Raw genomic sequence first — 22,284 nt, forward strand, 5'->3', positions numbered from 1 at the left:
TATCACAGGGTTGGTGGTGTCTACTCTCCCTCCCACGGCCCCCACGCCTTGACTGCGCTGGAGGTTATCTAGTCTAGCGGACAGGGCCTGGGTTTCTACTTGTAAGTTGCCGAGCATGCCGGCAACATCAGCAAGAGTAACTACTCCAAGTTCCATGACGTTCGGGCAGAAGATACTATTAAGGCTTCGCATTCTGTAATGATTGCGAATATTCTGCAGGAACGCCTGGAACCTTGGAGAAAGTCCACAGTCGTCCCCCACGATCCTCCGACTCTATCAAACACTAGAGTACGAAGGACACGCTGGGGAAAACAGGGAAACAAAACAAGGATAGATGGGGAAACACAGGCAGGTCTTGAAGGATGATTCTGGCAGCCGAGACAGCAGACAGGTGTTTGTTCTTATTAGGAAGGAATAAACGAGCCTCTCCACTGTAATACAAAGGCAGGTAAATGAATACAACTACAGCATTACCCTGCAACTATCTTTTACTTCATTCCCATCCACACACCTACCGGCTATTAGGGTCAGCCTCCTGGATATGGCCTACAGGAATAAGTAGGTATACCTCTGTAGGACCTCCTTATGATCGGTTCTCAGAGGAGGACTCAGATGTACAATGTGTAAGTCACTTTTTAGGCTGAGAACGATAAAGATAGGCAATATAAAAGAGGTAAAGGTGTGATTCCTCATATACGTATACAAAGTGTAGGAAGGTCTCGTACCGTGACTTTAAAGTGGGTAGATGGTAAACCTAAACGTCTGCTCAATGGTCCTCGCAACAATCACCCTAGACAGCCTGATGCGGGAGTAAGAAAACATAGGGTAGGGACAAGTAGTGGATGCGCCAAGGAGGCTCGTGATGCGAGAAAGGGTGTGAGGACACCGGGTCTGACTCCAACTAAGGCACAGGACGTGGAGTCACTCCAACAGGAGACATAAACACAATACAAGCCTGGGTCTGGAATAACAGGCTGACACACAACATGACACAACACAAGCCTTATAAGCAAGGGTCGAGCCTAACAGGCTTACATATAACATAACACGACTTTAGCCGAAGGGAATCAACAAATGTCGGCTAACGAGAAATAGCAAACAGCCCACCTCAACCTCCGAGGAAAGGAGAGACGGGTGACGGGATAACCCCGCACAACTGATTAACAGTTAGACCTTACTTGGGAAGGCAAAAATATGCGGGGACGCCGTGGTGGAAGATGCGTCCACAAGCTTGGCCGCTCAGAATGGAAGGAGCGCCTCTACGATACGCCAGCGGGGATGGCTGGAGTAATCCCGGAGCCGGGACGCGTCCGAAGCGACTCGTCCACGGCTTCACACTGGCAAACAGGAAATACAGGAAACCGGAAGTCAGGCAACAAAGAGAAAGACGGAACTGGGGCTCAGAGCTAGAACGCGAAGCGGCGTCTGTACGCCCTTCGACGTTTAAATACCCACTGCACCCAAGGGCTGGACCGTGAAGCATGACACCGGCAGCCAATAAATATCCTCGAGACAAGGAGCCGGGTGTGTGACGACACCGGAGGAAGCGGAGAGAGCGAGAGCCACGGTGGAAGAGAGCGACGGCCAGACGACGGGAGAACGGAGGAACCAGCGAGGAGCAAAAGCGATTCGGAGGAAGGGACGCCGGAGCAAGGAGGTCTCCGCAACCACGCTCCGCCGAGCCACTCTCAAGGGAGAGTGTGGCTATCCCAGGTACGGGATCGTTTCTCGGGCTGGGTCGGGAGGCGGGAGAAGGGAGGGCGGCTCTAGACGCCACCACTCGCCGCCGTGTACATAGTGTATATACCCCCTCCTCACAAAACACCCCCCCCCACGAGACGCGGACTGGGTCACCGTTGCACTGGTGTGTGTATTCCCCTCACTTCCCATCCTTCACGATTGTGCCTGACCGGGCGTGAGACTAATGATAGTCTTTCTCTTTTCCTTTTGGCACCGGAGTTCCTCCAGTCGGCTGTAAACCACGCCCCACCCATGAGCAAGACTCGGACCCCGGAGATCAGACGAGTGCCTCACCAGGAAACCGGACTCGCTTCCCTCCTACATACCTACCCTGTACAAGACAATAAAATCATTCTATACTGCAGCCCACGTTATAGCGTCCTCCTTCGAACCCGCTTACACAGATGCAACTGGTTCAGGGAGGATTTGGAGCACTTTGTTTTCCAAGCTTCTCTTCCCCTTTGTATGGTGGGGGCTAGGTGATCAGACACACCACAGGGGGCAGAGCCAGCATTGTACAGGCTGGCCACAGTCCTATTTAGAGTCAGGGGATTACTCCTCCCACTACTTCCACTGCAGATGTCCTATTCAGCCTAGCGCTGACTCACCCTGCCCCTCCTGGAGCCACACACACCTCCCAGGCCCTGTCACTCACAAGCCAGACATGCAATTCACATCACGCAGGCAGACACATAGCACACAGAAATGACAACTTCTAAAAGTAAAACCAAAGGGGATGATGGGCGGAGTGTTCAACATTGCAAGCACCCCCAGTCAACTGATCTGGGTTTAGTCCATCATCATTCTTTAGCTCACTCCGCTACCCCAGTTCAGACATGGCCATATGCAAATCAGTCTGATCCTGTGCCTCATGGGAACAGTCCAGCCCGAACTGCCAAGCCATGTCTTCCCTGGACCGGAAACAAGCATCTTGGGACCGGTTTCTGGCTAATCAGCCGTCATCAGCCAGGCTAGCTTGAATCCAGTGACAAAGTGAGCAAGGGACCCACGTCGGGGCATGGTGAGCAAAAAAACGATGAATTTAGGCCCAGATCTCTGTACTGGGGTGAATGCATGACATTGTCCTGCATTCTGCCCATCAACTGTTGTTTTTGCATTTGTCACCCCGAGTGGGATGGGTATGCCCAGACGTGGGTCCCGTGCTCTCCATGCCACTGGAATCAAGCTATCCTGGCTGAAGAGGGGTGAAAACCCGAAACCAGCCATCATCAGCCAGGATAGCTTGACTCCAGTGGCATGGAGAACACGGAACCCACGTCTGGGCATACCCGTCCCGCTCGGGGTGACAAATGCAAAAACAACAATTGATGGACAGAATGCAGAACAATGTCGTACATTCACCCCAGTACAGAGATCTGGGCCTAAATCCATCGTTTTTGTGCTCACCATGCCATTACAGTTTGGACCCAGCCATATGCAAATCAGTCTTGACCCTGCGCCCAATAGGAACAGTCCAGCCCAAACTGCCAGGCCAGGTCCTCCCTGGACTGGAAACAAGCATCCTAGGACTGGTTTCGGGCTTTCAGCCCTCATCAGCCAGGATAGCTTGACTTCAGTGGCATGGAGAAACCCCGAAACCGGTCCTAGGATGCTTGTTTCCAGTCCAGGGAGGACCTGGCTTGGCAGTTCGGGCTGGACTGTTCCCATGAGGCACAGGGTCAAGACTGATTTGCATATGGCTGGGTTCAAACTGGAATGGCATGGTGAGCAAAAAAACGATGGAGTTAGGCCCAGATCGCTGTACTGTTGTGAATGTATGACATTGTTCTGCATTCTGTCCATCAACTGTTGTTTTTGCAACTTCTAAAAGTGTAATTTCTCAAATAGTCATCATAAATCTGCGCACACCATTGCGCAGCATTTATTCTTACAATTTCATACATACTAAACTCGACCACGCTGCTCCTCCCAACACAGGAATTATCACTGACACACTTTATCAGGGAATCCCCAATGCATTCCTATGAGAGGGCAGGCCACCTTTACCAAATGTACACAGAGAGCGCACACACTTTACATTGGACCACAGTGCTAAAGTGCCCAGAGGCCTAAAACCACCAACACCAGGTCAGAGAAAAGGCAAAACGTTTAGGGATGTACCTGCCAAAAGGGCCAAGTCCAACAGTGGGCAAGACAGAAGGTGAAAGGCATCCTTTCACAGATGAATAGGGCCAGTGGGGGTTATGGAGGTTCCATGACTAGGTAACCTGAGGCTAGTACCAGGCAGAGGGCCTCAGTTTATATGGGACCTGGTGACACAGACCAGGTAAGTGGCCAAATATCAAAGTTGGTTTAGAGTCAATGGCCATGAGTGTAGCCTTTATTCGCGTATGTACAGAGGTCAGTGAGAAGATGTGTCTCCTCTGATTACAGACGACCTGGGATAGGCAATAGCTATGCAGCCTGCATTATAAGAGACCCTGGGTTAGTAAACAGGCGGGGGACCTCATTCTCAGGTAATCTAGTATCAGAAAGGGCACAGGACGCCTCAATTCACAGGCAACCTGGCTGTAAGGTAACACGTTTCGGACCACTGTTAATAGATAACTTGGGGTCAGAGTGGTGGTGTGGGGCCTCAATTTACAAATGACCTAGACACCCTAAGAAGTTATGGAGCCTTCATTCACAGGCGATCTGGAGGTCAGTACGCATGTGTTCTTTCACGTGACCTGGGATCAGTGAGAAGGTATGGGGTCTCCATGAATCAGTTACCTGAAGCCAGAGGATAGGTATGGATTCTCAGTTCACAGTTATCCTAGAGTTATTGAGCAGGTATGGAGCATCCAGGTACAGATGACCAGGGAAATTTAGGAGGCACAGTGCCTCTACTGTAGTGTGATCTAAGGTTAGGAAAAAGATAGGGCTCCATTAATAGGTGACGGGGTCAAAGGGCATGCATGGCGCTGTCTCAGTGAGCATGCCTAGGCTCTCCATTCATAGGTGACCTGCGTGGACATGCATTGTGTTTGGGGAAATACAGGACATCCATTCATTGGTGGCCTGGGGTCAGAGGGCATGATGAGGAGAGATGGCTGCACACAGACTGCATAGGATAAGCTTGGTCTTATTCTGTTGGGAAAACAGGATGAAGATCCGCATCATACCACTGTGGTCAGTCCCTACAGGAAGAGACTGCAGGGCTCTTATTCAACAGCTTGTGCCGAATGTCAGCCGGTTCCCAAGTACTTCCCAATTTTTACAGATGGAGAAACAGGGCCATAGAAAATAAAATGCTTTCCCCGGATCACAACAATAGATAAAGGAGGGTGGTCAGGATTAGAGTTGAAGTCTCCGAGACCCACAGCTACCAATACAGGTGGTAGACTAGCCCCTTCAGGTTGCGAGAAGATATGATCTAGGTGGGGTGATCTCACGACTCCTCCCTAAACAGTATTTATTGTGCCACCAAACAGAGCTCCGAGGTAAGGCTTAAGGTGGTGGCTGAGTGTGTAGTTTTTTCATAAATAAGAAATGTTTGTATATAATGCCTGCCACGGGAAATGTTCGTACTATAAACGAAGGCAAGAAAAAAGCAAATCAATGCTAACACAAAAGAACATTAACCGCTTCATGTGGAACCTGGAGCCAGCTGTACTAACATTTAATTTGCAAAAAGCAGTCACAAATTGAACACCAACATTTTTCAAATTAAAACAGATTTTGCAAAGCCACCTATGCACTAATAGATTGGATAGCAAAATAAGGATTACTAGTGGCATTCAATTCAACCTATCTCCTCAATATGTAAGTTAGGTCGCACATTGAAACTCACTGCTAGTGGAGGCCATCACAGTAATTGTTGCCTACTAGGATCAGCAAACCATCCTTGTCTATAATTGCCTTTCAGTAAAGTAAACTTTTTTTGGCCTGTTTTCCTTAAAGGAAACGGCTGCATATAAAGACAAAGTTTACTTTTTTTTAAATTTAAAAGTTGGTAGTGGTCCCATTGAATTTTTCCAATATTTGCAGAGGGGAAGGAGCCATTCCCCTTTGCAATTTTTTTTTTGCCATACCCTTTTAGAAGTAAATAACTTTTCAATGGTTTGCAAACAGAATGGTGGTTGTAAACCACTAATACACTGCATACCGATTTTCAATTTGGAAGGTATGCCCTAAACTTACCCTTTCGAACTGCAATCTAGGAGCAATTTCTAAACCTGTTTTGCCATCTAGTAGCCCTTTACCGATTCACAAAATTAGTTTAGTGCGTACCAAAAATCCATTTTGCGCAAACCATGTGATTTGGTGAATCACAGGCTTTGCAACCACAAAAAGACTGAGTACATCTGCCTCACATGTATTAACGCATGCAACAACATTTGTGGTGTGTGTGTTTTTGTAGCATTATTCGGAAATATGAAGAGTAATATGCACAAAGGGCATCTGTGTCCCTTTTGCACACATTGTGATCCCAGCGCACTGGTGACCAGGGGTGATTACAACCATGATCTATTCTGAGGGTCCCAGCAGATGAACTGAGTCCAATCTGGGCTTAATTCCTGGTGCTAAAAGGAGCGTGAATTTCATTTGTACTAAATTTACTACTAGAAATGTGTTCTAAATGGCTCTGTAAGACTCTAGAAAGTGGCTCGTATGAGCAAAATGTCCATTTCACAATACAGTGAGGGTCAAGAAACGGCCAGCTCAGAGACACATTCCTGGAGTAATGTGAAGTTCTAGAAGGTCGAGAGTAGCCCACAAGAAGGGGTCAGCATATTGAGGGTTATCTCTACCTACTATCAGCCACCTATAGGTGGAGTCTACGATCAGCCTGCTTTTGGTCCCTTAGATCCGCCAAGTTCAGATTAAGCCTGCTGTTTATTTCTCACAGCATTCTTAACCTCTGTCTCTTCTACAAGAACTCACATTATTCCACGCCACCCTCTTCACATTTCATCATCATTGACCACGACATCTGCTCGTAGTCCCCAATAATCTAGCCTCACATCTGTGACAATATTCAGCCGACAGGTATCCAGACAGCATCTTCACCTCATTGTATCCACATCCATCTATAACAAGACCACATTTGCAAAATACCACTCAAACTCCACCCACTATCCCACCATTTCACAGCAACCTGGAAAGACCCCAAAGATACCAGTACACCACATGTCCACACACTGTTTATTTGTGCTGCAACAGGCTCTTCAAACAAGAGAGATAGGGTTGCGCTGCTACTTAAGAAATCATGTACAACCACTTGATCGCCTCCACTGCTCCCTACAATACACCTCCCCTACTGTCCTTGTCCCTTTTTCGATTCTCATCCTGCTGATTTATCAGCCCTCAGGTGATGCAGGAAACTTTTGTTGATGGTCTAGATTCAATCCTGGTCTTTCCTCCCCCCTCTATCTCCCAAATCACAATTGGTGTCTACATCTCGAACTGCATACTAAAGAACAGGACACACACTATTTTCAAATAACTCATAATCCCTCATCAACATGCACTCCTGCCCCACCCAAACATGTTCATCCACCCACTCTGATCCTGAGCTTTCATATCCAACACTGCATGTCGCTCTACTCATGTTCATGACCGACATGACCATAATCAAGTACCCCGGACTAAAACTGCTGCGACCATCACCGTTAGCCCATGAAACAACACAACTAAATCCACCCATCACACCTCAGTCAAATTCACTACTGCCTAGCCTCCCTCCTTTATTCCAACTTTTATTAGATGCAGTAACACTTTTCTGTTGTCCTTTAACTCTAGCTCTGTCCATGCTATCACTTCAAGGTTACCAATATTGTATAACCCAGTCTATCCATAATGTCAAAATGAAAATGCACCCGCTCCTTCTCAGAGCACACATCAGATTACACATTGGACCTCACCTCCAACATTTCATCATTTCACAATGCTGGCAGCTGCACAATGTTCTCTTCTGCCTCACCTGGGATGAATCATTTCCTCCTATGTAGCATATACCGTCCATGAGCAACACTGTTAAAGAAACCTAGATCAGCTCTCTTCTGTCCCTCTACCTACTAACGTCTCTAAACCTCCTCTTTCTCCGACACTGGCAAACGTCCTGCATTCTGCTGTTTACAGTCCCACCTACCAACTCTCCATCTAATTAACCCTCTTCAGGCCAGCTCCCAGACCCTTCATTCCACCAAGTCTGACATGTCCCATTTGATAGCTCTGGCGCATCATCAATGACAATCCTGGATCTTCATTCTGCTAAAATACGTTGTAGCATTCGGTACGACTGACCAGCGTACTGTACTATTCTCAATACTTGACACTCTTTGCATCTCCACATTGCATTTAAGGGGTTGTCCTCACATTAATTCATCCGATCCATCTCTGTCTCCTGAGGCTTCTTCAATTCTCCATCATTCGCCAAGCTGAGTCTTTACTTCTCTTCTAACCTCTTTGCTCAGTCAAATAATTTCTTCATTTAGCTTTTCCGGTCACCTACATGCCGACAATACTCAAATCTTTTTTCACTTTTCCATCCTCCCCCCATGTTCGAGCCAATGCAGTTCCCCATTAGACGGCTTTCCATTCACTAAGGTTGAACTCCTCCGAGGCCGGGACCCTACTTTCCTGCACCCACTTCCCCGTGCACACACTCTGGCCCCAGTGTTTACCATGACCCTGGCGTGATCCCCTTCTGGTATAAATCTTCAACCTCTTTTCACTTCTGTCAGGCACCAAGAAAGCTTCATCTCCACCACATCAAGATACCCCGGGCTGAATATAAGAACGATTCGCCCACCCCCAAAAAATTGCCCTTCAAATGGCTAAGGACTTATTCAACGAGCTAGTAATCAGCAAGCATGTATTCCTAAATGTATTTTGGTCAGCCCACCCCCTTATACTTTGATACCCCTAAACAAACTCATGGGTATCATCACGCTGAACCCTGGTACTTTCCCTTGACTAACACCAACCTCTTAGACTTCCCCCGGTCAGTCTCCTCTAGCTCAGAGGCTCTGCCTCGTCATTATCTCAACCTAAACGTATCAAGGTAAATTGGGTAATCAGATTTGGGGTTATGGAAAGGGCAAGGGTAACAATAAGGGATAGTTTTACGGCTATAAGAGATGAACTTACGAGTAAAAGATATGATTAGGTGGGTAGGATCAAGGATAGGTATATGTTTATTATTAGGATTAGAGGTAAGGTCAGGGTAAAGGCATAAAATGCATAAAATGAGGGTTAGCATTACAGTGAGGAATCAGTTTAGTGGTAGGACAGGGTAAGGGTAAAGGAAAGGTTTAGGCCTTGGGTAAGAGTAAGGGACAGGGAAGAGGATTAGGGAAGCAAATGAGGTTACGATACAAACGAGGCAATGGTGCGGAAGTAACGGTGAAATACATATCAATCAGAGGCAGTACCGATAGTGACAAACACAGTGATTTTGAAGTAGTGGTTGATAAGGTGGTGCATTCAGACACAGGAATTGAGTGGTGATGGCTGGGCCACGAGGATGGATTGTCGTGTACAAAAACATAACAATAAACAAACTGCTGACCTTAACATCCCTGCGATCCAAGGACTTTATTCTTCATACCTCACCAGCATGCTCTTCTGCTGCAAGCCATGCAGACCCCTGTGACTGCAACGTAGTGACCATCTACACACATCCTATCCATATTCAGTCTCCTAAGCCCACTGCAATAGTGACTTGGGTAGTTTATATTTGTATACTTCAACTTGCTCCCTTCCAAAACTCAAGGTCACTCTCATTAGTATTTTTTCAAAATGCAGCGCTGCAGCTGCAACTGACCTCCATCATCCACATCTGACCACCAGGTATACGCGCTCACCCCCGTAAGTGAACCGCCGCGAGTCCTGGTGTGTGGGCATAGAAACCGTGGGTTGTCCCCCCAGATTTTTCAGTGGGGAGAACACAGGCAACACTAGTCCCCCACTCTATTTTGACGTGGACACTGAAGATTGAACAGTGGCATACAGAGCATGTCTCTCTTAAGACATGCTGCACATTGCCTGTCTCCTTGAAGAGATGTAACTTGTGGAGCACATTCTGTGGGGTCTCCATGACCTCTTTCTTTTACTCATTTATTCTCTGTAGTTGGTGAGGTGTTGAACCTCTCCCAAAGTCGTTCTGTTTATCAAGCCAGGCCAACCAGCAGGATAAGTAAACACAGAGTATGCTTATTTATGTTAATGTTACTACTGTCTCGACTAACTTGAGAGGAAGACCACCTTTAGGAGAGGTTCAACACCTCAATGGCCACAATTCAATACTTTAAAAACAAGCATTTACAATGCAATGGTCTCGGCATTGGTAAAGTTAGAGCTATTGGCATTGCTCTTGACATTGTTTTTGTTTATGTTTTTGTCTTTAAAACATTTAAAGAAACGGCATTGTCATGAGCAGTGCCAATAGCTCTAACTTTAACAATGCCGAGACCGTTGCATTGTAAATGTTTTTTTTTGTTTATGTTTTTAAAACATTTAAAGAAACGGCATTGTTATTTACAATGTCAATAGCTTAATCACTCTCAAAAGCGAGATTTATTATGCGAGCATTATTTGGGAAGTTTGGCAAATCCATAAATATGAGGAAAACGCAGCATCGCAAAATGCCAGTGGCCCAGACTAATATGCATGATTAGTATTTGGATCCCATGCCTATTCCTTATTTGTCCTCTCTGCTGAAACTGCTGCCTGAAGTGTCAAATTTTATTAATACTAAACAAAAATCGCACTACCGTGCCAGGGCCAGACTTGGCGTTGATAATGATTGTTTGAAAAGGGAACTTTGAAAGGATACGAACTTGACCAATTCTGGTTTCAAAATATAAGAGAACACTGTAGAGGCATGCGTCTACCGACTGTTATATATAAATTGGGATATATTTCTTAATCTGTCGAGTTCAGCCACTGCATGATTATATTGTTGTCTCTTTTTGAAACTCAGGAGCAGTAACATTGTCGTGGTGTCACTAGGGCTTCAAGTGGATGCTTTCTCAATATTATATACAAGCCACAGTTACTGCTAATTTATCTTATGCAACTAACAACGATTGACAAAGCCAATAGTCCTAACTTGTTGTAGGTATCATGTTACTTGCTGTATCATTATGCCTGGATGCAATGACAAAAGAGACAGCAAAAGGTGAGGAGGGCAGACAGGTGAGGGGGGCAGGCTGAGGACAGTTAGTGACTAGGGCAGGCAGAACCAGGGCAGATGTGAGGAGTTAAGAGGTGGGCATAATGAAGCCAAACAGGTGTGCAGGAGAGGAAGAGGTTAGGGCAGGGTTGAGGGAAGTGAGAGGTAGGCAGAGAGAAGGCAAACAAGTGAGTGACATAGGGAGAGGCAAGGTCAGACAGAGGCGAGGACAGGCAGGTGAGAGCTCAAGAGGGCAGAACAGGTGAGCACAGTAAGAGCACGAAGGTGACGGCAGCCTGGGAGTGGGCACCGCGAGGGTAAAAGTGGGGACATGCAGAGGCAAGGACACAGGTGACGCCAGTCTTAGATGGGCACACGGTAAGAGGACGCACCCCAGGGGAGGACCCTCAAAGGTGGGGACATACATAGGACAGGGCAGAGGTTAGGACAGGGCAGGCAGAGGTCAGCGCAACGAGGGCAGACAGGTAAGACCGACCAGAGGTGAGAACAAACGCGGCACTGGCATGTATGGGCGCGGATGCCACCATGCCATGCTGCACTGGGGATCACGCCGAGGAACTTACCAGGACCAGTCAGGGAGGTCGGGCAGTGCCCAGCTCCGAAAAGCCAGGGCCTCGTGGGGGGTGCGAAGGGTGTGTGTCTGTCCGCAGCCCCCGTGCTTCCTGGGGTGTTTACACACAAGGCGCAGTGTGCGCCCAACTGACTCAAACTTCATCACAAGTAAAACCCAGAGGGGTGTCCGCTTTCAGCCATGATCAGCCCAGAAACTAGAGCCGACGGGGCCCCGCCCCCAAGCCAGCAGAGGGGCAGCATGGGGGGCAAGGCAACACGGGACAAGAAGAGGGGCTCCAGGAAGAAGAGGAGGAGGAGCCGATATAAAGAGAGAAAGAGGGGATGGGGGGGGGTAAGAGGGTGGCGAGGTAGGGAGGAGGAAACGTGGGCGGGACTTAGGAGAAGGAAATAGGGGGAGAAAGAGGATTGGATGGGAGACGGTGAGGGCAGAGGATGGGGACATGCAGGAGGGATAATAAACGAGGGGAAAGAGACTCGAGTAAGGGGAGAGAAAAGGAGGAGGCGGGTATTACCATGGCCTATGTAATGTTTTGATTATTTTTCGAGTTTGTAATTTTAAATGGACTTACAGTGCAGGTTTTTTAAGGTGTACGTACTATTACCATTTGCAATTTGAGTTGTTTGCTTTAATGCAATGGTGGTACTCGAATGTGAAACAATTTATAGGTGTAGCCATGTTGGTTGCACAGAGTCAAGACTGATTTGCATATGGCTGGGTTCAAACTGGAATGGCATGGTGAGCAAAAAAACGATGGATTTAGGTCCAGATCTCTGTACTGGGGTGAATGTATGACATTGTTCTGCATTCTGTCCATCAATTGTTGTTTTTGCATTTGTCACCCCGAGTGGGAAGGGTATGCTCAGACGTGAGTCCCGTGCTCTCCATGCCACTGGAATCAAGCTATCCTGGCTGACGAGGGCTGAAAGCCCGAAACCGGTCCTAGGATGCTTGTTTCCAGTCCAGGGAGGACCTGGCTTGGCAGTTCGGGCTGGACTGTTCCCATGGGGCACAGAGTCAAGACTGATTTGCATATGGCTGGGTTCAAACTGGAATGGCATGGTGAGCAAAAAAACGATGGATTTAGGCCCAGATCTCTGTACTGGGGTGAATGTATGACATTGTTCTGCATTCTGTCCATCAATTGTTGTTTTTGAATTTGTCACCCCGAGTGGGAAGGGTATGCTCAGACGTGAGTCCCGTGCTCTCCATGCCACTGGAATCAAGCTATCCTGGCTGACGAGGGCTGAAAGCCCGAAACCGGTCCTAGGATGCTTGTTTCCAGTCCAGGGAGGACCTGGCTTGGCAGTTCGGGCTGGACTGTTCCCATGGGGCACAGAGTCAAGACTGATTTGCATATGGCTGGGTTCAAACTGGAATGGCATGGTGAGCAAAAAAACGATGGATTTAGGCCCAGATCTCTGTACTGGGGTGAATGTATGACATTGTTCTGCATTCTGTCCATCAATTGTTGTTTTTGAATTTGTCACCCCGAGTGGGAAGGGTATGCTCAGACGTGAGTCCTGTGCTCTCCATGCCACTGGAATCAATCTATCCTGGCTGACGAGGGCTGAAAGCCCGAAACCGGTCCTAGGATGCTTGTTTCCAGTCCAGGGAGGACCTGGCTTGGCAGTTCGGGCTGGACTGTTCCCATGGGGCACAGAGTCAAGACTGATTTGCATATGGCTGGGCTCAAACTGGAATGGCATGGTGAGCAAAAAAACGATGGATTTAGGCCCAGATCTCTGTACTGGGGTGAATGTATGACATTGTTCTGCATTCTGTCCATCAATTGTTGTTTTTGCATTTGTCACCCCGAGTGGGAAGGGTATGCTCAGACGTGAGTCCCGTGCTCTCCATGCCACTAGAATCAAGCTATCCTGGCTGACGAGGGCTGAAAGCCCGAAACCGGTCCTAGGATGCTTGTTTCCAGTCCAGGGAGGACCTGGCTTGGCAGTTCGGGCTGGACTGTTCCCATGGGGCACAGAGTCAAGACTGATTTGCATATGGCTGGGTTCAAACTGGAATGGCATGGTGAGCAAAAAAACGATGGATTTAGGCCCAGATCTCTGTACTGGGGTGAATGTATGACATTGTTCTGCATTCTGTCCATCAATTGTTGTTTTTGTGGGTGTAAAACGACATGCATGGGTCTCTAACTCAGTGGGATTTTGAGTGAAATGGCTTAGAATTCATCAGTCGGGCACGCATTCAGTATGGGTTATCCTAGTCCTAAAATCGACGCCCTCGCCTCAAACCAGGCATGCGTTGTTCATCCGCCGCACCCAGCATGACCGAGTGCAAAATAGAATTAGGAGAAATACAAATAAATCGTAACTTGAACAATACCGCTTTACCAAGAACGTCAGTCTACAAATGTACTTTTTAACAATACTACACTGGGCTGATTAGAAATCGTTCAAAATAAGGTAAAACTTTAATAAAAGAGCCGATTGAAGTAGATAAACTACTCCTACGCCGCAAATAAGCTAAAGCATGTATAAATAAATATCAACAGATGGCGCATTTTGGACAAACAAGCGCGAACAATTGCTCTGGAACCTGGCAGAAAACCCCAGCAACAGCACCGGAAGACACCACCGCCTTTCTCCGAGGCAGAGCAGAAATGCCTCGGAGAAAGGCAGCGTCCTTTTCGGATTCGGGGGCGTGTTTTGCTGTTGTCTCCTCCCTGAGACTTCTCGCAAAAAACACGCCCCCCGATCCGAAAAGAACGGGGCCTAATGTGAATGACTGACCTCTTCTCCAATGGCTGGCCAGCATTCAAGAGGCCAGCCAATGGAGAACAGGGGAGAAGAGGGGCGGGTTCAAGCCCCTCTTCTCCAAGTCATTAAATCTCGGAGCGAGACTGCGCAACCGCAGCCTTCGCAGCCGAGACCTAAAAACGAAAAGCTCTCGGAGTCTCAGAGTTTTCTCCTTGGGTTGCAGCTCTTGAAGGAGACACTTGTGAAGAGCATCATGATTTCAGACAGGCATGTTGTGCCACTGGGTTTGATTTTCAGTGGCTGCAGAAACATTCAAAATAGAAATAGAAAATATGTTTAGTGTCTGTTTGAATTAAGGTGTAATAAGTGTATTTATTCACCTCTATGTACTAAACACTAATTGAACTGAACACAAAGCACTGGCCTTTGGAGTTAAACACAAAACAGAATGATGTAACCCTGTAGTCTTTGAACTGCACAACACGACATCCTGGTCTCAAAGCCCGGCTCTACCACTTAGCCAAACTGTGTGATCCACTGCTTTACTTTACAATGTATCATTTCTTTAACCAACTAGTTGGGGGCTACATCGAAATAATTCAGTAGAGGATATGCAAAAACCTCACTTCTATATGGTTAATATAAAATAATCTGGCTTCACATGTATTTAAAGCATAAGCTAGATTAATAGAGAAAATTACAAACTCACACATTTTCGTAACTCGTGGTGACTTGGTAGGGGTTAGGTGTGTTTGTGAATGTTTCAGGCTTAAAAAAATTACTTTCAATAATTGTCATTCGATTCAGTGATATGTATGTGTACTTAATTGAGACACAGAGAAATGTTGAAAAATATTATTTTCATTATTAAGCCTTTATGATAATTTTTCATCACGTGTTGCTAATTTACATCTTTTGATGTTGGTTCTCAGAGCCAAGCGAGTGCCCTGGCTCATCTCTCTCCAAGGATGCCCGTGTCCCGCCTAGAAATGTAGCGTCTCCTGCGCCCCTGTCCTGATGTATGTAATAAGTCTATGTGCCCTATCAGTGTCCTTTGCCACACCCTCATTCACTCACTCACTAGGGATGGGTGAAATGTTACACTTCGTCCTTCGCGAATGGGGGTGGGATAAATATTTCTACTTAGACTAGTCATAGATGGAATTTAATCTCTGCCAGCCCCATCAACCGCCACCAGGTCCATTTGGAATTTAGGGCGAGCCACATTCTGTACAACTTCCTGCAGCTGAACGTTCGGCTCCCGAGTTGTGGGACTTAAAGGCATAGTGAATCATTATGTACAAAGCTAACGCCACGTACCAACATTATGGCTGCTAAAACGCGTAGTTTGCCAGCTAGAGCTCAGAGCTGCTATTGGCCTGGGTGGCAGCAGGTAAACAGCCGCTTCTGGTCACACAAATATTAAAAATTCTGGGTCGTCGGAAGTTCTGTCCTACAGGTGGTAGGGGTTCGCACAGACGTCATTTAGCGGCCGCCAAGGGTCGCAGGTGTGACCTCTGGACTACAGTTTGCGACCCCTGTCATGTTGCATGCACCTCTGGCCAGCATAAATTAGGTCTTGTTATATTTTAAAAGCTCTGTAGCAATTCTCGAGCTGCTCACGAGGAAAGAGCTGGGTGGGCCCCATGCTCTGCTGTCCACCGCCGGTCAGAGAAAGGGAGAGGTGGGAGGGAGGGGATGGCTCTCCGAGGTAGAGACCCCATAATTTGTGTAGAGAGGTCTGCGACCTTTCCTCTAATAAGAGCTACTTCTCTTCAACGAAAGTCACCCAGAGCTACTAATATTATTCGTTTTGTAATAGCGAGCACCTCACAAAAGCTTACAGTAATGGGCACCCTATGTAATATTGTCAGAAGTCGTCACCTCATTGCATCATTTTTCCCAACAGTAATGTAAAATAGGCTGCGTCAACATGGAATTTCTCTAGATGGATAATAACAGCCATAGTAGTAATGTCTCTGCAACCCCGCATGATGTATCACTCTTTAAATGTATTTGGAAATTCCAGCCATTTTTCATCCAAATTCAGCTTGAGTTCTGAAAATATTGTTTTCCCAACCAAATATACATTCTAAATTTTAATATACGTACATTATTCAACCAAGCAAAAGCTTCCAATTTAGTAGGCTGTGTTGTGCACAGAAGAGCTACCGGGCAGATGGAGAGCTACCATGATCTCGCGAGCTTCTCGTTGCAGAGGACTGGTCTAACCGCATAGCGTGATAAGCCCAAGCAGTTTAGATACACAGTGGTCTCACACTGGCATGCGCACGGCCTCTGGCCTGATAACGGTTTAGAGAAGGAGAATCAAAGTCTGACATGAGGGGTTTAGAGGTCGGAGACTCATGGGGGAATGAGTGCATGTCTGTGCATGCAGGTATTTGTGTGTTTGAGAGACCCCTGTACTGTGCGGGGTGTCCAAGAGGCCTATGGCTAAACTGTTCCCAAGAGTTCATACCAATCCTGTAAAAGGGTTAAGTGTACTTTGCCTTTCTTTTACATATGCTGGGAGTCACAAGGCACAGTACATGAGACGTGGTGCGGGTATGTATTATGTGAAAAGCTACTCAACGCTCAATGTTATGTGTATAATGTATAACACTGAAAGAATGTATTTAATCTTGCCCAGAAACCTATGTATATAAAACTTCTAACAGGGCTACTGACAGATTTTTAAACCCGAGTTTAGCAATCAACAGGGCAGCAGGTGCACCACCACACAGGCTTCGGGGGCATGTTGCACCCAATTACAGCTGCATTTTTCTCAAACGAGGCAAGAGGCCCCATTGTTTTGCTTACATCCGGACCCCATGGTATCTTGCTGCACCATTGTTCCTGCTCAAATTCCACCTCGTGCTACCTTCAGAATAAAAGTGCTTTCTGGAACTCAGTGATTTTGATTTTTTTCTTTTCTGAAGGAGCACCAGGTTAATTTTTGTTTTTAACTTTCTAAGCAAGAATGAAGTTAAAACATCCCAGTCTGCAAAGTGCTTTTGGCTAATGAACAATGAGCAATTATCTGAAGGTGTCACAGACGACATGGTGCAACCTGTAAACTATGCAACACCTATACCATCACTGCTGCCCGTGCTCTATTTATGTGATAAAGGCATACTTTGCAGCTACTATAATCCCTGGCATGGATGTTATATCCGTTTAGTGCCGAGGCTTACACTTCCCCCTGTGTTTCATCTGTTTTATGAGGAAGGCTTGTACCGTGCTGCCTATAGCTTTTGTGTTTTGTGTGGCAGAAGCTTGCACAGCTCTTGCTGCCCCATTTTGTGGTAGAGACTTACATTACTCCCTACCACGCAGTACCTTTTTTATGTGAGAGTGGTTTTTATGCTGTGTGTTTCCTGTGTTTGGAAAGTCTGAACTGCGGCTCCTATTGTCACTTTTTAGTGTCAGCGAAGCTTGAGATGTCTTGTTCTGTGCATAGGAAGATGTGCAGCTGCACGTCTAAAACCTCTCCTGTATGAGAGAAGGTTCCACTGGTGCCATCGGTTCTGTACCTATTCTCTGTGTAGGGAATTTACCCCTCCATGTTTTACTTTATGAGTGAGTGGGATGCCTGCTATGCTGATCTCTACACAGTACCATTGTGTGTATTGTGTGTAAATTAAGCTTGTAGTGTTGATGGCTGTACACTTGTTCCTCATGTGATGTTACATTTCATTTCACTATCCAGGGTTATTTGTGCATTGAGCTGCAAGTGTTGAAATTATTCTTTTGTCACTATGATGTACATACCGGTGAAGAGACTGTCTTAACAATGCAAAACAAGCATTGGAAATGCAATAGGTCTCACACTTTTTTGAGTTCGAGTTATTGGCAATGCAAATGGTAATGTCTTTTACCTACCAAGGGAGGAGGGAGGGAGCAGTAGAGACACTGAGGGTAAGATGCTTATGCCTGGAAGGGAAGCAAGAAGAGTGGAGAAGATAAAGAGGAGTAGGGAGAAAGACAGGGGTAGGGGGTCGGAAGAAATGGGTGAAGCGCACTTATACAGAGCTCTAGCTTGTTGCACAAGATGGTCATTTCCTACACTGCTCAATAGTGAGTGCCCCTCGCGGTAGCATCACAGCTTGTGGAAACAAACGCTAAGAGTGTAGCTTGGCCACTCCCGGGGTTGGGCTGGCCTACAGGGTGATCAGACATTGCCCGATGGGCTGTTCTGACAGATCAGTGTGTGGACCATTTTTTTTTTGCCGTTAGTGGGCCTGTCTTATGGTCTGCTGGTCCAGTTTTTGCTGCTGGTTTCCCTGTTAGTAAAACAAACATTGCTTGCCGTAAGCTCAAATCCACGCAGTCTTCCATACATAGAAAAACGCATATACAGTGTGTCTTTACCAGTTAAAAACTGCACCAATTTGCCAACATGATCTACTTTTTAGCTATCGAATTCACTAATGGGGGCCACTTTTATTTTGGTGCCAGAGCCTATTTTCTGTCCCAGTACAACCATGGCCAGCCCTCACCAGTCATGCAAGAAGAGAGCCCCAGGGCTCACCAGTCTTTTAAGCGTGCCCTTGCTGTGTGCAGGCAATCGCATCATTGCCGTTATGTTTTTTAAGACGCTCCAGGGGTGCATCTGGCATGCTTTCACAAAAATGAAATTCAGGATGAAATAACACACATACTGTTTCCGCAAACTTGCTGGTAAGTGGTTCAAAAAGCACTAGGGGGAAGACTGACGTTTATGTCCCTAGTGTTCTGCTTGTTCTTCAGATCTGCGCCTTTGTTTCTCTCACCCCTTGGTCAGGGATTATCTTTCTTTGAAGCCCATGCTCTCCAAAATCCTCACCTGCGCTCCCATCCCTTCACCCCTCTCTGCCTGCTGCCCACTCTGGAGCGGGCTGCTCTCCAGCGGTCCCCGCCATCACGGATGTCTCCCCTGCCACTCTCGACACATTGTTAATGTGTAAAGGAAGCCGATGTTGCCAATATTCACGAGGAACTGGTTTTATTGCATTTTCAGAGTTCTAGTAAAAGTAATGCGAACAAAGTCCTGGCTCTGCCCCGCTGCTTACGCTTTGCCATAAGCAGCTCTGTTCAGGCTTCACCTAAAAATAATGCAACAAAATGGTAACTGGACCTGAACGAGCGGCTTCACTCGTGCTACTGGCTTCAAGCATCTTTTAAAAGCAAACGTGTGCGCTTTGGTAAAACTGGGCCATGGCCTCATTTGAAAAGTTTGGGCCAATTGCACTTCTTTGTTTAACAAATTAAGCACTAAGCCGAACAGCAACTCCTGTTTAATATAGCACTTAGAACAGGTTAAAGGGAATATCTGGGGCAGAGAGGAGAGGGAATGGGATGAGGTGCATGAAGGGCGCCCAATTTAATTTCGCCCGGGACGCTATTGGAGCAAAGACTAGCCCTAGCTGCAGCAGGTCACAAGGCGCGCTTTACCTCACACAGCACTTCAGCTTTACATTAATGAACATATTTCCACTCCCATCCGACAAGTGTCATGTTCCATCCAGAGATTCTCTTTAATTCAATTGCCCAATTTACTACAATGAGGACGTTTTACTCGTGGTTATAGAAATCTGAGGCACGAAGACCATTTTTGGGGGCCAGGAGAGACGAGTCTGACTGAAGATGCTGCACTGAGTATACACGGGGGTTGCACCCCTTGCCCTACCAGTACTTGTCGGCTGCTGGCTCCTCCTGCCCCTCTCGCCACCTCCTGGCCTGCCCTTCGCAGTGCTTCTATGACTTGCCTTCAGACTATTCAAAGATTCACAAGTTATGTTGCCCTCCAATAAATAAAGAATGATCTGACCTTCGTAAGATTTCAGTGCAGCTTCCCATATAAAGCGGAAAGCAAAGAAAACTCACTCAGTTACGAAAGGAAATGAGAAGTTTTTCAAACCTCAGTCATTTAAACAGTTTCAACTTTCTCGATTTATTTCCCCATACTCTGGGCAGCAAAATACGCTTCGTCAAAGAAATTGGACGGGTAATAAGGAAAAATACCTCACGCTGGTATGATGGCGTGAGCAAGCAGCAACAATTTCACATACTGAGCCAAAGGAATTTGTTTGCATGTGTTTGCTCTATGGGAGGCTTCTTGTGAGCACTCTAAACTTCCCCAAGACTTTTCCATGTGGGTCTGGCAACTCCCACACATTCCATTGGCCTTTGCGTGTGGCTTTCAATAATGAAAGCACGCGATTGGCCAAAGACGGGTGCATATCCTGCCTTTTCTCTAAACGTTCACTCCCATGGCGTTTGGGTCTCGGGAGCGAGCAGCGGCGCGCAGGGTGGCAGCTGCATTCCTCCCTTGTTGTTGTGGATCATGTTACTAATTAACACAGCACGGTCGCTTTCACTTTCGCGGCCGCTCTTGTTATTATTCCAACCGATCCTCTTTTTACCGAGCACTGCTCTTGTTTCATGGAAACTCTCTATTCATACAGGCATAACTGGCATCTCTCGTTTCAGGCTCCCATTTTGAATGTACACAGATATTCAAAAGGTTTCTTTGTTCCTTTGAAAATGCAGAGTATTTGGCTAAACATTATGTGTGAACTAAATACTGCTAAAAACGGCTTTACTGAAAGCAAGTGCTTGCAGTGCTTGAGTACTCTAGTGGATCATTCTTGACTGTGTCCCACTGTTCTGTCTCGAGAGGGACCCAGCGTCGGCGCCCGTGCACCCCCGCTCTGCTTCCCGGTGCAAGCTCTGGAGGGCTCTTATTTTCCTTTCAAGTGTGACCGGGTGCAAGATGCTTCCCATCAGGACAATCAAATTTCATTTTATTCAAGTGCTGTCCTGGCTGGCAGCAACTGGAACTCGAGCGGAGCCCAGCTGGAACCTCACAACTGGCTTCTCAGGCAGCAGCAGCCCCACAGAGTGATCCAAGTTAAAGCCCGTGGAGCGTTCAGACGCATTGTTCTTTGAATGGAAATGTAGTAGTCATTAAATAGAATAAGATATGTCACGGCTTTACATTATTGATATGAGTTGAATTCGGTCAGTCCATAGTGATACGAAAAATGAGATCTGAGTCGGGCTGGGCTTCGTGTCATCCCCCTCCGAGGGATAAATTTAATATTTGTGTTACTATGCGTCGGACCAAACCAACGCAATTTATAATATGGATGTGAATAAAAGTCAGACAGAAAGTAGCAATTAAAAAACAATAAGATCTGAGTCAGGCAGGACAGCATGTCACCCCCCTGCGTTCGATATCTTGAATCTTTCTGTTCCTATGAGTTGGACTGGACCATGTTCGATCGTGTGGGTTATCAGAATGAGTTGGGCATTGTTTCGATGTGAGCAGGGCAGGAGCATTTGGGTGAAAATGGTGGTGTCCACAATGCAGTAATATAGAGTTGCGCATCCTTGACTAGCTGTGTTCCCTGCCTTTTCGTTGCACCTAAATCCACCAGTCTCCGCTAGGTATCCGAGCAATGAATTGTTTGTGGCAGTTTTTAAATTGATCAGTGTCATCCACTCTTACTTTTTCGAGCGTAATGTGGGACTGTGTTATCACATATTTATGCCATCATGTCATCACACTGAAAACAGTTTAGACTGCGGGTACCAGTCCCAACAAGCATTTGCAATGCAAAAGGTCTCGCATTTATGCGAGTTTAAGCTATTGGCATTGTAAATGACAGTGCCTTTTATTTATGTTTTAAAATCGAAAACAAAAATAAAAGGCATTGGTATTTGCAACGTCAATAGCTGAAACTCGTGCAAATGCGAGATCTATTGCATTGCAAATGCTTGTTGTACAATGCTCACAACAGGCGCTGGGACTGCCTTGTTTGTGAGATCATCTGGCCCGCACCCCGAGCGTCAAGAATGCGCTCTTTATCAAACACCAGCTTTCCGTGTTTTGTGTCGCTCTTGTTGGTACATCTGGGAAGCTGCGAGCACCGGGGCCACAGAAGGCACCCTTAAAATGCACGCACCAGAGAGCTGCCAGTCTGTACCCATGGCCCACCGAGGGCTCGCCTTATTTACCAATATAAGACACAGCTCGTCCAGGCCATAACTGCGGAAGTAATGGTGTTACTCAAGTCAGAGGAGTAGTGGTGGGGGCAGTCAAGCAGTGGTATTGGGGGCAGATT

General features: G+C 46.8%; 1 protein-coding gene across 1 annotated transcript in view; it reads right to left on the reverse strand.

Annotated features, from left to right (window-relative positions):
- LOC146860951 (cytosolic 5'-nucleotidase 1A-like) overlaps positions 1-22,284 on the reverse strand; it is a 149,928-nt gene that overhangs the window by 113,448 nt on the left and 14,196 nt on the right. The gene's annotated exons all lie outside the window — the stretch shown is intronic.

The sequence above is a fragment of the Triturus cristatus genome, chromosome 3_1 (assembly GCF_964204655.1).
Source record: "Triturus cristatus chromosome 3_1, aTriCri1.1, whole genome shotgun sequence".
In the NCBI taxonomy this organism is placed as follows: Eukaryota; Metazoa; Chordata; class Amphibia; order Caudata; family Salamandridae; genus Triturus; species Triturus cristatus.